The following is a 6,168-nucleotide window of genomic DNA, read 5'->3' as shown; positions in this document are numbered from 1 at the left end:
ATATAGTCAGTCTGTGGCTACACTGCTTCCAAGATCAAGGGCTACCTATCCAGAACAGTGCAGTGTACTTAATGGCACCACTTAACACATTAAGTTTACTAAGTAGACATGGCCAGAGTCTCCTAGGCTAGTGGCAGCCATTACACATAAACTGATTTAAGTGATCAGCAACTGGTTTAAACCAGTAATAGAACAGACATTCAATGCACATAAACCAGTTTGAAAATGGCTGAAACCAGTTTGAGATAAACCATTTGGGTCAAACTGGTTTTTGCAATGTCTGTCCCAGACCCCTTCCTCGTTTAACCTACACCAGAGTCCCCCAGCATCCCAGATGCTTTGCAGCCCTGGGCAGGGCTCTCTGCTCCAAAGAGCTGAGTGGGCCCGTCCCCTCTACTCCCTAGTTGGAGCTCCACCAGAGATGGCAGGAACAGCAGGGTCTGCTCAACTTCCCCCTGCCCCACTCAAGCAGAGATTCCTGCCTCCCCTCTCACACAACATGAATGTAGCAAGCATGTGGTATGCTTGCTAATGCTGAGAGGTGTCTGTGTAAGGCAGACAGGACAGTGTCTGCTTAGGGCTTTTTGATGCTAATCAACAGGTCTGCTGAAAAGTTGTTGAAGAAGAGCTTGAACTAATGAGTTAGGCTTTTGTTTTCTTTATGGGCTGATAACTGCTCTGTTACTCCCTGTGTAACTCCCTCCTGGCTTCATGCTGGTCAGGAGCAGCAAGGGAAGAGGGGAACCCCTCCCTAATCAGAGTGTCCTTCCAGGGCCTGGCCATACCCCGCCTCAGTTCAGCACTGTGGAAGGGAATGAAGGGCTTCTCTAGCACCCCTTGTCTTCTAGCCTGAGCCACTGCAGGCATGTGGCTGCATTTTTTCACTCCAGAGGGGATGTCTGTGTGGTTACAAACCAGTTCAGCCTAGCCAGATTAGACTAACCTGTAAAGACTTAATCAATTCAGGCTCAAGCTTTTTGAATGTCTGTCCCTAGCCCTAAAGACTTAAGGCTTCATTCCTTTATATGCTGCAGTGCTGTTCCGGACCAAAGCAAAAAAGGAGCTGACCATCCACCAGAATGCAATAAAGTCTCCTTGCCAACCTGCAATGGTAGAAATAATTATTCATGGATGTATCTACTTAATAGCTTGAGCAACAAAGGGTCCAGGAGCACTTTTAAGTAAAGGACTGAAAGGACCATGCATGCATGCATACCTTAAACCAAAGAAGACTGCATTGTAGTTGCAAACTGTTTCAAGCACTTTGTCTGACTTGCTCAAGTTCAGCTTCAACTACCTGTCCTCCCCACAAACCCCTCAAGATTATTTTATCCAAGCACTGGGCCATCAGAATACTTTGTGAACACAGTACATGTACACTACAGCAAAACTCAGCAGCAGGTCTGGCTTCGTAAACAAGCACTACCTAGAATAGGCCAGAACCCTGAGAACTTCTTCTAAAACACTGTCTTTTCATATTCCCAAGGACAACTCTCGTTTTTGTTCATAGTGGTGTTTGTGGTTTTGTGGAAACTATGTAAGACTGAGGTAATAATTGCTGGCTGGGGAAACAGCCAAAGAATGCAGTAAGAATAATAACCCACTTCCCCCGTATTGAGGATGATTATCTACCATCTGTCAATTTAATATAGCTACATCCTAAGAGGCTCTTAAAAAAAACTAATAAGAAAGCAATAAAGCAGCATTGAGGAATGCTGTTTTCCTCCTTGCCTAATGAGAGGACTGAAGCCATTTGTTTCTGGGGTGGATTTTGATACTTTAACAACTCAAACTGAATTATTGCAAAGTTACATTTTAAAATCAGCCTGATGCCAAATGTGGAATAAAATGTGGTAGCTTATTTGGTACATATTGCCCATGTCTACATGAGATGGTGACTGTGCAGTAGCCCTAAAGGCGTTGTGTGGAAAGAAACCATGACACAACACTACTGTGCAGCAGTCTTGGGCTACTGCACAGTCAGCATCATGAAAAAGCTGTTCCTTGGCACTACTGCACAGTAACTCCATTAGTCTTACTGTTATTACCATATATTCTTTACTATATGAGAGAAGATGGGGCCTCTGAGAATATCCCCTTCCCCATAGGGAATGGATGACAGAAGCCTGTAGAAAAAGGTGGGTAGCTTTAAAGAGGTAGCTGTGGAGCAATGCCATGATCTGAGAAAGAAGTGAGGGAGGATTTATTTCTAAATCTCTATGCATCTATCTTGTGTCCAGCATGGCTATCTGAACTGGTGACTGAGCTCAGGGTTTAGCCACTCAAGCATTTCAAAATGAGGAATATGAACAGATTGTCAAAAAATGAGAGAAAAGCTTTGTGCTTGCCATGGCAAATGGATCCATTACTCATTAAGTTCCTTCTTACTTGTCATCACTTGTACAATGCAGATAGCTTCCAGCTTTTTTTTTCTTCCAGTTAACAATAGCCTTTATAACCCAACAGAAAATCAGTAACAGGGAAGGGGGCAAAAATAGCAGCAGGGTGGGGGGGGGGGGGGGGGGAGGGGGAAACGACCACCAAAACCTATTTTTACAGCTGCTGGGACAAAAGTGTTAATTACCTTAAAAGATTAACAATTATTTTTTCTTCTGTTCTCTCTTTAGCTTTTAATGGATATTAATTATAGTTTGTCAAAACTGTATCTCTGAAATACCTGCTTTTCTGAAAGAGCATTACAATAAATCCTTTGTCTTCCATATCCTATGAGCATGGTAGAAGAGTGTCTTCTCTTTTTCTTTTTTATATGATTAAAACACATAAAACCAATGAGATATATGTAGGCAGTTTTATCATCCTTTTCATATCTTCTTACACTGTGATATATAATTTGATGTTGGTACCTGTCTTTCTCTAAAAATGCAGTTTTTGTGATCTCACTATGTAATTATGAGATACAAGAATAAAGGGGTGTGGTGGGGAGGGGGCTGATCCTGACCCCAGGGAAGGTAAAGGCAAAGCTCCAAATTACTATAGTGAAAACAGATTGGTCTTCTGGTATAGATATTGTAGCTGCATGTCAAAGGCTTATGTGCTGAAAAGTGCTTCCTACAAAACCTTCAGGATCCAAATCCAACTCATATCCAAATGCAAATCAATTCATATCCAAATCCAAATCCAACTTTCTACTTGCAAACAAACCTATGGGAAAGATGTGAGGATCTATAGGGGCTACAAAATATTTTCACTCTTCAAAAAAAGATGTGATTTAGAGAAACCTGGGAGGAATCAGCAAAGAGAAAATTACTAAGAGTGGAATCCTGTTATCCTCTGTGCATCCAAATGGTAGTCTTCCAAGTGAGTGAGTAGGAACTGAAGGAATGAGCTATTGGATCAGGACACCGACCAGGAACTGAAGGAATGAGCTATTGGATCAGGACCCTGACCCCCTGCCATCAATCCACACCAGAACCTTGACCAATCTACCTAGTCAACCACCAGCACTGGATTGGGATCAAACACCCAGCGATATTATGGATGATCACTCTGATCTGAAGAGAAAGACTTGAACTAATGAGATAGAGCACAAAAGGGCAGAAGAAAGCAGTTATGGATGTAAGCAGGAAAATTTTAATGGGAGAGAAAAGGGAGAAAGAGGGAGCACCAGGAGATGAGAAGGGAATCAGAGACTAGAACAGGATACCTTAGGTAGATTGTGGTCATGGAGGTAACTGAAGGGGAAATGAATAGGACAGAATGTGGTTTCAAGAGGACATTTTTGGGATTCATCATGATCAGGGGAGTAATAATTTTGGCCTACCTATGGGGAGGGAAACTGATCTGTGAAAGGTGTGGGGTGAACTGACTTTAAGGACAGAACAGCAAGTAAAACTGATATGCAGTTGGAGGAAATTGACAGTGATTTTGAAGGACTGATATTGAAGAGATCATAGAATCATAGAAAATTTGGGTTGGAAGGGACTTCAGGAGGTCATCTAGTCCAACCCCTTGCTCAAAGCAGGACCATCCTTAACTAGATCATCCCAGCCAAAGCTTTGTCTAGCCAGGTTTTGAAAACCTCCAAGGATGGAGCTCCCACCACCTCTCTGGGTAACCTGTTTTAGTGTTTTACTACTCTCCTAGTGAGAAAATTCTTCCTAGTATCTAACCTAAAACTTCCCTTGCTGAAACTTGAGACCACTGTTTCTTGTTCTGTCATCTGCCACCACTGAAAACAGTTTAGCTCCATCCTCTTTTGAACTACCGCCCCCCCCCCCCCCTCAGGTAGTTGAAGGCTGCTATTAAGTCCCCTCTCAGTCTCCTTTTCTCTAGATTAAATAAGCACCATTCCCTCAGTCCTTCCTCATAAGTCATGTCTCCCAGCCCCCTCACCATTTTTGCTGCCTTGTGCTAGACTCTCTCCAATTTGTCCAATCCTTTCTATAGTGTAGGGCCCAAAACCAAACATAGCACTCCAGATGTGGCCTCACCAGGGCTGAATAGAGGGGAATAATCACTTCCCTTGACCTACTGGCAACACACCTACCAATGCAGCCAAGTATGCTGTTAGCCTTCTTGGCAACAAGGTCACACACGAAGGAGAACTGACTCTGAATCCAAAAGAGAAATTGAGGCTGAATTCATATGCTTAGTGTCACAGTGTGGGGTCCTGCGGGATGGCTGTGATCTCCCCAAGGCCCCCTTCCCATGCCAAGCTGGCCCAAAGGGCACCCTCACTTCTCGCCCGTCACGTCTTTGATGGAGATTAAATATAGGGGAGGCTGCCTTACATCCTCTTGGACACAGTTTGCTGTAATATCTGACCCCGTGGACTCCCGGACCCCTTGCAGGTCCTGTTCTGCAAATGGGTGCTTCGGGGCACCCTAGCCCTATGTGCTATGCGTGGCTCCAACCATCCCTTTACCACACCCCAAGCCTCACAGATGGAATGGATGTTGTTCGGTCACGGCCTTGTTATAATATGGCCCTCTTGTCCTCTCTGGGTCCTGTGTGGCCCTGGTCTCACCCTGCCCCCTCTCTCTGGGGCTTCTCCAAAATGCTGCCCCCTCTCTCTGGGGCTTCTCCAAAATGCTGCCCCCTCTCTCTGGGGCTTCTCCAAAATGCTGCCCCCTCTCTCTGGGGCTTCTCCAAAATGCTGCCCCCTCTCTCTGGGGCTTCTCCAAAATGCTGCCCCCTCTCTCTGGGGCTTCTCCAAAATGCTGCCCCCTCTCTCTGGGGCTTCTCCAAAATGCTGCCCCCTCTCTCTGGGGCTTCTCCAAAATGCTGCCCCCTCTCTCTGGGGCTCACCACACCCACACCGGGGCTTCTCAACTGCCCCCTTTATGGGGCTGGGGTCAGTGCACCCCAAATGCTGCACCGTTGCTGGTGCTGGGGTCCCCACACTGCTGTGGGTCCCCTATGAGGCCTCCTCCAACCCCTAATAGCCTCACCCAAACCACCGGTCTTTAAACAGTAACACAACACAAGCCCCTGGGCTGTAACAGAAATTAAAATCACCTGACTAAAACCACGTTACTCAAACACCCCAGGGATGCTCCAACCTTTACCCGGCTCGGGCTGTATCTACAGTCAGGCCTCTCTTTGCAGCTTTGCTCAGAGAGAGCTCCTTCCCCCCTGGCTGCTGGCAAGGAACTCCCTCTAGCCTCAGCCTGTAGGGTTTATAAAGGGAGCCAGGCCCTGCCTCCCTTCAGTCAGCTGACCGCTGGCAAGTGTGGGTCACTTGCTAGCTCCAGTTGCCCTGGCAACCAACAGCTGGGTTCCTTACTCACTGCTAGGGCCACTAGCAGTTTCCCCCTTTTAGGAGCAGGGCACCCAAGTGCTCTGCGACACTTAGCTTCAGTTTGGTTTGCCTATGGGGAAACAAAATTATCTGAATGGTGGGAAGTTATACCAATGAATACAGTAATAGGAAGAATTTATTTGATTAGATGGACAGTCAGTTCAAAGCAAGCAGTACTAACTCTTTGTCCAAAGGTTATGTTAAGGATGGTGGCCTACACATGCATAAACTTCAGAGCCTCCAGTATACATGAACTTACCTTGTCACATTGGCTTTAATTGTTTAACTTCTGGAGAAAGGAGAATTTATTCCCTAGCTGTGGCTTCTGTGTGGGAAGAATAGTAAGTTAACTTTGTAAAACTTTAGGAATTCAAAGATTTCTAAATGATTTAAAAGTCAGACGTATC

Source organism: Alligator sinensis, unplaced genomic scaffold, assembly GCF_000455745.1.
Source record: "Alligator sinensis unplaced genomic scaffold, ASM45574v1 scaffold341_2, whole genome shotgun sequence".
In the NCBI taxonomy this organism is placed as follows: Eukaryota; Metazoa; Chordata; order Crocodylia; family Alligatoridae; genus Alligator; species Alligator sinensis.
This window is presented reverse-complemented; position numbering follows the sequence as displayed.